General features: G+C 45.6%; 1 pseudogene; it reads left to right on the forward strand.

Moving 5' to 3' along the window:
• Positions 1 to 2,335: 2,335 nt before the first annotated feature.
• On the forward strand, positions 2,336 to 6,961 carry LOC118240642 (annotated as a pseudogene).
• The last annotated feature ends 4,651 nt before the right edge of the window (positions 6,962 to 11,612 follow it).

The following is an 11,612-nucleotide window of genomic DNA, read 5'->3' on the forward strand; positions in this document are numbered from 1 at the left end:
TAGTATAGTTATGTTATCGTGAGGTTTAGAAAAGGGGGAGATTTGGAAAAGAGCTGGCCATAAAATGATGGTTCCTACATGTTAATAAATCAAGTAAATGAAACCGGACGGCCTGGTTTTTTTATATAACATTTATGACGACGAGGATGTTTCATGTGTTGTTCATTTTACACAAGCTGCACCATGCGGTAGTTGTGCAGGGCTAGTGGCATTAATATGGGTTCGACTACAGAAGCCGCCCCAAATCCAGGTGCAGGAAGTATGCACAATGCACAACTCATCACCCGTACCCATGAACCTGGGTCTGTCAGATTTGTGCACTGAATTCATGCTGTGGATGGAATCACAGGAGTTTTTCAAAATAGCCAGTGGAATAGTACATGCTCCTTTAGAGTGTCATTCAGTTGACCATTACCATTGATAATCTGCAACGCACCCACCGTCCTGGCCATGACATTCGAATGGTGCATGAGAGAGAATTACCGATGCAGGCATTCCTGAACCATGCACACGCAGAGGAGGCAACGCACACGCAGGTGGACTGCTCTAGCTTATCAGCGGACGAACAAAGATAACGTATCTCCCTTGGTCTCTGCCTCTACTGTGGCGGCGAGGGCCATTTTTGCGTGCAGTGTCCAAGACGACCCAAAAGGAGAAAAGCCATAACTCTGACAGGATTTCCTCAACAATATTTTCTAGACATAACCAGCTTACCTAACCTTCACTAGTATCATGGGGAGGGAGTTCAGAAGCCTTTACTGCCCTCGTCATCTCTGGTGTTGCCGGAAACTTCATAGACTCATGAATAATTGATAGGTTGCATATAGCCACCATAGCCGTGGACTCACCATTGCATGCACATTCCCTAAACGGCCAGCGCATTGGGAAGGGTTTAGTTCCCCTTCAGACAGTTCCCGTGGTATTCCAGATAGGGTTGTTTCATTCTGAAACCATTCAGTTTTTTCGCATGCCCCTATCACATGACAATATCATCCTAGGCTACCCCTGGTTTGCTTTTTTTCTCCGTTTTACAAATAAAACTCGTTTGGTTTGAGGCGAATTTTGACCACTTTGGCTTTGCATAAGAGTAAACGGCCGTCCGACTCTCAGCACAGGCGCGTGCGTAACGGTTGGTGTTTGGACTGAGCGGTTTGTTGTCCAGCAGAGACAGTGTGGACTCATCTGAGAGTTGTCCAACAGAGACAGTGTGGACTCATCTGAGAGTTGTCCAGCAGAAACAGTGTGGACTCATCTGAGAGTTGTCCAGCAGAGAGAGTATGGACTCAGCTGAGAGTTGTCCAGCAGAGAGAGTATGGACTCAGCTGAGATTTGTCTTTTAATAGCAGCGCTACTTTCCTGTTCACTGGTCATGGTGGACCTGCAGGTCACTGATGCTGGTGAGAATGCAGTAACATTACTGACTAGGCTAGCTAGTTAACGCCAACGTTTGTTACGTTAACAAGTATCAATCAATAAATTATTAACAAAAGGGTCATTTTTAATTAATGTTAAAACATTACTGTTAAAAAAACAACAACAACAAAGACCCTTTAAAATAATGTTAGCTGGCTGTTTATTCGCCGAGCCTAGCCTAGCTAACTACCAGTCAGGGTAGTAGACGCAAAAACAGGCCAGTACACTACAAACACTTTTAATAGGCAGGTGGCTGTATGGCTCGTATGTGTGACTGAATGTGGCGTATGGCTTTCTTATTTATTTTTAATTTTTTTCTTGGTTATAAATGTTTTGTTTAAAGTTAATAACCAGGACAGTCATCTGTAGGTGACTGGAGTCTAAGTGGTTTGTGAGGCTGCTTTTTGAACAAAATGTCTGCCCATTGCAACATTAAACTTTAGTTAGTGGTTAACGTAACAGAGGAAAGTTTGGAGATATACACATGAAACTATAATCTCATCTCACATAAACCGGTTTATCCCTCTATAGTTAAGTAAACCCATTATAGATGACTAGTAAGTGTGACGCCTGCAGTCGCGAAATCACGGCTGGAGTGGTGCATCAGCTCGACTAAGACTTGCGTTAGCATTAGCATTAGCATTAGCGTTATCGTTGGTTCTCCTTCAGCTAGGGTCTCATTTCGCCGTGTGTTTTGAGAGATGACGGCTGATCACAGATCAGACAGGTAGTTTCGCTTCAGCTGATGTGTTCTCTGGTGAAATGTCTTGAGTTAACTAAACGTAGCTATGTTGTTAGCTAGCTAGCTTCCCAGCCATACGGATGACAAACACATGGGCGGCAGATTCCGGGGTGAACTTCAGCAGAAAACGCCAGAGTGGATTTTCTTGGCAGCTGCTAGCTGGCTTGTCTGAGGCTTTTCATGACGGATGCACTGAGCAAATGCACTCGTCCTGAGTCCTGGTTTATGGACTGTGTGACAGGGGAGGTGTACGTGTCTGATAAACATGGCAGTGATGAGAGCGGAGATGGGACGGAACACAAGCCGTTCAAAACTCCCTTAAAGGTGAGCCTGCTTAATCTTCCTTATCTTTCTGAGGACCCCCTAAAATCTTCTTAATGGACATTTGATTCAGCATTCCTGTAAAATAACCAGACTAATATGGTGTCATTGGTTTGATTTGCAGCGTTTGTGTCCTTTGAGCTCTGCAGGTTGTAAAGTTGAGTAAGGATGATTATTTTGTCCACACTGTGTTGCAGGCTCTGCTGTTTGCTGGTAAAGAACCATGGCCAACTATCTACGTGGATGCCCAGAAAGATGGAGAGGTGAGTCTGGGGCTTTTGTTTGTTGACTGAGCCGGAAATGAAGTTTGTTCACAAGCTGTCCTTGACATGGTAGTTCCATCAGACCAAGTCTGTTTCCATGATCAGTCTCACACTCACTCTCTCTCTCTCTCTCTCTCTCTCTCTCTCTCTCTCTCTCTCTCTCTCTCTCTCTGTGTTTGCATGTCAGCGGTGGGCTGTGATCTCCAAAACCCAGATGAAGAATACGAAAAAGCTCTTCCACAGGGAGCAGCAGAAGACTGATGCTAAAGACATGAAGGAGGTGTCTGCCAAGGAGAACCCGTGCCACACGTGTAATCAACAAGTCAGCACGTGTGTGTTGCTAGCGGTGTGTGTCGTGTGCTCAGGCAGAAGGTGCAGAGAGGAGAAGAATCTGGAGGATGCCAAGAAGATTGTTATTGAGAACAACCCCAGCCTACCAGATCCCCAGACTGTAAGCCAGAGCTCTCCTCTGCTTCTCACAGCTAGCTGTGTTAACAGGCCATACAACAAAAAGTAAACTGGATTACTGCGGCGGTCTTGCTGGATTAATGAGGCCGTCTTGCTGGAGTCTTAAATTTATTCTGTGATGCTTTTGTTTCAAGTGTTCGTTCATAGTTGTGCTGCTGTGATGAGACGTTTCTCACGGAGCACTGCTATTGGGTGTCTGTAAAACATTCCCACACCGTACGCGAGCGTAGGAGTAGGTTTTAGCTGGTGCTTGATGTCTGGGGGAATCTAAACTGGGCGCACATTATGCAAATCGACATGTTTATGTAATGGGTTAGGCCGGTTACGACGAAGAGTCGCACCAGTAGTAATGTGTGTGTGTGTGAGAGAGCAGGACACAGGTCTCATACTGCAGTGCTGTTTCTGCTTCCTCTGTAGGCCCCTGGAGGGCATGAGCTGCACTGTGATTTCTGGGAGCTGATCGGCCTGGCTCCAGCAGGGGGCGCTGACAACCTGGTGAACGAGGAGTCTGACGTGGACGTGCAGCTGAACAACAGGCACATGATGATCCATGGCGAGAACGTCTCCAAGATCCTGCGTGTGCGCTCCACCCTGACGCAGTGCTTCAGGGATCGCTTCTTCAGCCGTGGCTACTATGAGGTCAGCGCCGTAACAGACGCTAACCCACGAGGTCTGACCCAGAGTGGAGGTTGGTAGAGAGACTAACCTGTGCAGTGCTGTGACCACGCTGCTGACATACTGAAGACATTCGTTGTCGACCCTCATTATAAACACGTTGTAGACCCGCGTTGTAGCCACATTGTAGACCCTCGTTATAACCCACATCAGGGTAGGCAGCTGTGTTCCTCAGCACGGTGGGCACACAGAAATAAAACAACAAAAATGAAATAGAAGTGTGATGGCGGTGATATTTTGTGCAGTGGCCGCTGACTGACCGACTGGCCGTCTGGTGTGCAGATCACCCCGCCCACGCTGGTGCAGACACAGGTGGAGGGCGGCTCCACCCTCTTCAGCCTGAACTACTTTGGTGAGCAGGCGTACCTCACCCAGTCGTCCTAGCTCTACCTGGAGACCTGCATCCCCGCGCATGGTTTGTGCTCATTTTCGTTCGAGGACCTGGTTTGTGCAGTGGTGGACCGCGTTCTCAATTCCCCCATCACCCCCCTGCTCTACGACCTCAACCCTGTACGACCTCTGACCTCTTCCTACATGATTCTTCACTACCAAATGAACTCATGCAGGTTTAAACTCCAGGGTGATCTACAGCAGGCAGATTTACACACACACACAGATTTACCGGTCTGTTCAGAGCGGACCCTGACGGGACCCGTTGTGTTGCAGAACTTCAAGCCCCCGACGAGGCCGTTTAAGAGAATGAACTACACGGAGGCCATCGACTGGCTGAAGGGGCACGGCATCCGGGAGGACGATGGGACCCACTACGAGTTTGGGGAGGTTCATACCCTTAACCTGCCCCCACTGGGGTAGAATGCCCCATTATGTGAACCTGTCCCCACTGGGACAGAATGCCTTGTGAATACTGATACAAGCGTCTGTTTTTGTGTTGACTGCCAGTCTGGTGTAGCCGTAGATTATTGTGTAGTTGAACAAAATTACAACTAGTGATCGTTCATGCGTTTTTAAATAATTCTGTTTTCTCCCCCTTCTGTGTGTGTTTCATGACCTGTAGGATATCCCAGAAGCCCCTGAGAGGCTCATGATGGACACCATTAACGAGACCATCCTGTTGTGCCGTTTCGCCGCTGAGATCAAGTCCTTCTACATGCAGCGTTGCCCTGATGACCACCGCCTCACCGAGTCGGTCCGTAAGACGGAGCATCTTTCCCCGCTGCACTGATCAGCTGTGTGAACAGAAATCCACAGCTGGGCTAAAACAGACACACACAGCTGTCCTGGTGTGAGACTGAGCAGAAGGGTTTAGTCCAGGGTGTGACTGGGGGTTTAGTTGGGGCTGCGACAGGTCAACATTCATCTTCTCATGATGCTGAGTTCAGTAGAGCTGAATCACTCTCACGTATCTGAATGGCTTGTGATGTCATGTGATTAATAGCACCCTTATTTTCAACATTCCAGTTATGAGAAAGCACTCTCTGTCTCTCTCTAATTTTGTGTGTGTGTGTGTGTGTGTGTGTGTGTGTGTGTGTGTGTGTGTTGTGTGTGTGTGTGTGTGTGTGTAGGTTGATGTGCTGATGCCCAATGTTGGTGAGATCGTGGGGGGCTCCATGCATATCTGGGACGCTGAGGAGCTCCTGGAGGGTTACAAGAGAGAAGGCATTGACCCCACCCCCTACTACTGGTACACTGACCAGGTATGTGCAGCCGTAGGCCCACCCCCTACTACTGGTACACTGACCAGGTGTGTGCAGGTGTAGCCCCACCTCCTACTACTAGTACACTGATCAGGTATGTGCAGGTGTAGCCCCACCCCCTACTACTGGTACACTGATCAGGTTTGTGCAGGCGTAGCCCCACCCCCTACTACTGGTACACTGATCAGGTATGTACAGGCGTAGCCCCACCCCCTACTACTGGTACACTGATCAGGTATGTGCAGGTGTAGCCCCACCCCCTACCACTGGTACACTGATCAGGTATGTGCAGGTGTAGCCCCACCCTCTACTACTAGTACACTGACCAGGTGTGTGCAGGTGTAGTGCCACCCCCTACCACTGGTACACTGATCAGGTGTGTGCAGCCGTAGGCCCACCCCCTACTACTGGTACACTGACCAGGTGTGTGCAGGTGTAGCCCCACCTCCTACTACTAGTACACTGATCAGGTATGTGCAGGTGTAGCCCCACCCCCTACTACTGGTACACTGATCAGGTATGTGCAGGTGTAGCCCCACCCCCTACTACTGGTACACTGACCAGGTGTGTGCAGGTGTAGCCCCACCTCCTACTACTGGTACACTGACCAGGTGTGTGCAGGTGTAGCCCCACCCCCTACTACTGGTACACTGACTAGGTATTTACAGGCGTAGCCCCACCCCCTACTACTGGTACACTGATCAGGTTTGTGCAGGCGTAGCCCCACCCCCTACTACTGGTACACTGATCAGGTATGTGCAGGTGTAGCCCCACCCCCTACCACTGGTACACTGATCAGGTATGTGCAGGTGTAGCCCCACCCCCTACTACTTGTACACTGATCAGTTATGTGCAGGCGTAGCCCCACCGCCTACTACTGGTACACTGATCAGGTATGTGCAGGTGTAGCCCCACCCACTACTACTGGTACACTGACTAGGTATTTACAGGCGTAGACCCACCCTCTACTACTAGTACACTGACCAGGTGTGTGCAGGTGTAGCGCCACCCCCTACCACTGGTACACCGATCAGATATGTGCAGGTGTAGCCCCACCCCCTACTACTAGTACACTGACCAGGTGTGTGCAGGCGTAGCCCCACCCCCTACCACTGGTACACTGATCAGGTGTGTGCATTGTTACTGATGGGCGTGTGTGTCTGTATAACGTGTCACTGGCGGGTGTGTGTATCTGTGTAACGTGTCACTGGCGGGTTTGTGTATCTGTCTAACGTGTCACTGGTGGGCATGGGTGTCTGTGTAATGTTGTTACTGGTGGGCGTGTTTTTCAGAGGAAGTACGGGACGTGTCCACATGGAGGTTATGGTCTAGGTCTGGAGCGCTTCCTCACCTGGCTACTCAACTGTAACCACATCCGCGACATGTGCCTCTACCCACGCTTTATCCAGCGCTGCAGACCCTGAACACACACACACACACACACACACACACACCCACACAAACACACAAATACACACACCCTCCTGCCACATTCAATCTACCTGTGCTGTTCTGCAAGACATCACATCACAAGTAACAGTTATCAGACCACAGTATGAAACATTTAACTATACTATATGAATACTGTGTAGACATGTTGAGACAATTTCTATGGAGTAATAAAGACGTGATGGTTGTGTGTGTCCATGTGCTATTCTTATTAACTCCTCTAGAGGGTCTTTAAAGAAAAGCTCTAAAGGTTGTGCTCTTTGACTATTTGGGTCCAAGTCCAGTTCGGGTGGTGCTGTTTGTATTAGCACAGGTTGGTAAACGCCCCATCACAGTGCAACACGTTGGGAGAGTCTATAGTGGACATAAAGGAGCCTGTAGTCCTAGATGATAGAAGCTTCAAAAGTATCCAAGCCAAAAATAGGACAGTTGTAGGCAGAAAATGAAAAGATTTTTCTTGATTTAGCAGTGAATATTAGTTGTGGATATTTAATGCATTCTTTTAGATTATACAAAAGGAGGTAAAGGATGTTCTTTGTATATTATAATATTTCGACCTCCTGGAGATCTACAGCTCAGCAGATGTTAGTTCTGCTAATCACACACACCTATTGTGTGAATACTGGAGCAGGTGTGTTGGAACTTCCCCTTTTGGAGATGTTCCCTCTACCCAGCTGTCTAGTCATCACAGTTTTTCCTTGTTTAAGTCTCTCAGATCCTTACGTTTGCTAATTTTCCCTGCTTCCAACACATGGACATAAAGACCTGACTGTTCACTGGCTGTCTAATATACCACCCCAGTTCCTCCTGAATTTACTGTGCTGGGATGATGCATCTGAGCATCAGTGCCACTACATCCTACAGCAGGGGTGAGTGATCTTACCCTCACAGAGCTGGTGTGGCTGCTGGTGTTCATTCTAACAATCAACTGATGAGCTGTCTCAGGTAAGTCCAAGCTATTATGAGCTTTGTAGTGACTTCACTACCCAGTGATCAGTTTCACATTAAAGCTGCGGAGAGTCAGTGTGACATAATGTGTAAAACACTAATCTGTGGTCTAGTTGTTGATTACTTGAAATCTAAAGTCTGTTATGAAATACACTGAGACAGTGTTTCTTTGGCTGCTGAATATCTCATCTGACATCAGTGCAATGATAATGAAGACAATGTATTAAATTTTTATTTATTTAACTAGAACATAGAAGTAAAACAGTCCAACAAAGTAAAAGATCATTAAAATAAAGGAGAATATTCTAACATTGGAAGAAATGACACACACAATAGTAATGTGCTTAAAAGTGAAAACATTACTGCACGATGCTTCATATAAACTGGTGGTCAGCTGGAAGTAAGTTAGCAGAGTTCAAACATTCAGTCTCACATGTGAAATGACTTCAAGCAAACAGAACAATGTCCTTCCATCTTCAGTATTTTCCTTTAGATTCTCACTCCTCTGAGACTGCATTCTGGCTTCTGTTTTTAGTCAGAACTGTAGAAAAAACATTAAACACAGAATTCACAGTGTACGTGTTAGAAAACTTCCCTGGTGTTATTGGATTATCATTTAATAAACTTTTATTGCTGTCTTGGTCTTGTAGTTCAGAGAAAGTGTTTTGTCTCCTGTGCAAGCAACATGTTGTCACGGAACGCTCGCCTCCCGCGAGTCCCGTGGTTGGACCACGTGTAGTGGGAGGATCTGTTTGTGGCCACGCCTGCACACAAATGCACACGCCTGCCCACACCTGCACACAAATGCACACGCCTGCCCACACCTGCACACAAATGCACACGCCTGCCCACACCTGCACACACCTGCACACAAATGCACATGCCTGCACACGCCTGCACACACCTGCACACGCCTGCACACGCCTACACACAAATGCACACGCCTGCACACACCTGCACACACCTGCACACGCCTGCACACACCTGCACACGCCTACACACACCTGCACACACCTGCACACGCCTGCAAATGCCTGCGCACACCTGCACACGCCTGCGCACACCTGCACCTTGTTTGTTTGTATGTACTTAAACCCGTGTCGAAGTGTGTAGAGTGTTGGTCATTGTTGATGTAACGTGTTGATGTTTTTGTGTCATTGTGAAAGCGTATTCATCGTGTTTGTTTAATGTCAGTCGTTTCATGTTCATGATCATCGTTTGTAATACGTGTGAGCGCCGCTTTCCGTCCACGGCACGGGAGTCTGTGCGTCCTGCCCCTCGCCCACCGTGCGTTACACATGTCGACAGTTTCAATGATTGTGGGGAGAAAATCAGGATTTTATTAAACCAGCATATAAAATAGTTTTAATGTCTGTTTCCAAAAGTATAAACTATGTATAAAACCTTTAAGTTGTTGGTGGTTGCGGTTCCCATGGTAACCTGCACTGTTTTGTTTTCATTCATCTCTCTGCTCTGTCGTGACTGTGTGTTGTTTGGCTCTAGTTAGTGTGTGTATTTACACTCATGTTTCTTTTAGTATTTGCTGTCTTGCCTAAAGTAACATTTTCTGGTTCCAGTCATTGTTCTCTTCACTCTTGTTTTTAACTACTGGTTTCATGACCATGTGCTGCTTTTATAAACCATGATTTTTATGGATAACACATAACAGACACTTTACTGTCATGTGTCCTGCTTGTCTTAGCAGTATTAAGAGTCATGACAGAGTGGTGAAAGTCATAAAAACACAGAGAAGAAAGACCAACCTTACGATGCGCTTTCAGATTCAAACAAATGTAAGTTTGGTTCTTCCAGTGTGTGTAATGTGTGTCTAAGAGGAAGAGTTCTTACCGTGAGCTCTGTAGCATTTGACCCCCAGCACGATGGACACTAGCAGATATGGAGAGACTGCCAGTAGACTACTGAGCAGACTGAGGATGGAGAGTGGAGCTTCTGAATGGGACAGAGCTGATCACACACACACACACACACACACACACACACACACACACACAAAATTAATCACAGCTGAAGAGCTACAGTGCTTCTGTGACTCTGCGGAGTGTTGAGGGTGAGTGATGGGATACCGACGTGAGCCGTGTGAACAAAGATGTTTATTTTAAACAGATGAAAAACACGAACAGCTACAAATGAGAAGTGAAATGACGAAACATGGAAGTGAACATAATGGAATGGAATGATAAAAAATACAATTAAACTAAAATAAAAATATAAACCAAAGAAAAGTGACACTCATTGCAAACAAGCCGTATAACTTAATTAATTCATTTATTCATGTGGTAGCCACACAACCACTTTACAAAAATTATAATATCAACACTACACAGAACCTGTTGCATTGTTTATTTTAACTGGGTAATAATAAAAGGCTGTGTGTGAGTGAGAGGAGTTATTTATGTGCTGCTGCATATTTGCTCTGCTACAGTTAAAACTAAACTGAGCAGCAAATCCAAAGAGTTTGTAGGAGCAGGTTTTCTAGAAAAGGGAATCACACAACAACGATGGGAGCTTAACACTTTCATGACTGAATAATATCGATTCATATAGTAAAATATCCAGTCAGGAATAATTATATCAACTCAGATGGAGATGAAACACACAGTTCAGGACATGCAATAGCAGAGTGCATAGAGATATCTGTTAGAAATGACTAATATTCTCAAATTAAAACTAGATTAAGTATTTAAGTATTTTAAATATTTTAAAATAAAAACAATAGACTCTCCGTAACATGGTGTAGCAGTAGTGAAGCAGTAGATTAATCAACAGACTTTTAATTAACTGTTTATATCGGATTTGTTTATAATCTGATGAATTCAGTTGTTTTTCACTTTATTTGGGCGTCCAAGTTCATATCTGTAGATGTTAACCTGAGAAGTCACTGAACATGTAACAGGTATAATACATACCATCTTAGCATACTCAACAAGCTGTTATAGACATGCTGTTAACATTCTGTAACTGGATTTTAACTGGACTTTGAGAAGGGGTTGGGGTCAGGATTACAGTCCTGCTCATTCACATGTGAGTGTGATGGTTTCTCTACTCAATATTTGTGTCCAATTAGACTGCACAGTCAGAATCAGCTCAGGCTCCATTGTAGAAATCACACAGTATTTAAATTCTGCTTTTATGTTCACCTCTCAATAAGATCATGTGTTGGAATCTTATAAAACCTACTAAAACTGAACACTGGCTGCTGGTTACTGAGAAGTACACGTCTCTCTGCTCCAGACTATGTGAGGTCACTGTGTACTCTCTTCTTCAACACAGAAGGGGGCGCTATTAGTGAGATCAGGTCTTGTAGTGCAGGGGGGAAACAAATGCTTTTAAATCAGGGGTGCCAAAACATTGTGTATTATTTTTTAAGATCCATTATAAGTTGATAATGATATTAACAAGAAATGTAGTAAGTTTGCATTTCACAGCTATAATACCATGCAGTATTACTGGAATAAAAGTACAGTTACAGTATATTTTTTACCCGTAACAAGTAAACACAATACATGTGGACTGAGTGTGTTCTGCTACTCTCTATAAAGAGTTTAAATGAGTAAAATAGATGTTAAACTCATGAAATGACTGTGATCTTACCATGTACAGCCACAGTTACTGTACAGACCTAAATCTATCACACAGATAACCAACACAATGTTTTCT

Source organism: Electrophorus electricus, chromosome 22 (assembly GCF_013358815.1).
Source record: "Electrophorus electricus isolate fEleEle1 chromosome 22, fEleEle1.pri, whole genome shotgun sequence".
Taxonomy (NCBI): domain Eukaryota; kingdom Metazoa; phylum Chordata; class Actinopteri; order Gymnotiformes; family Gymnotidae; genus Electrophorus; species Electrophorus electricus.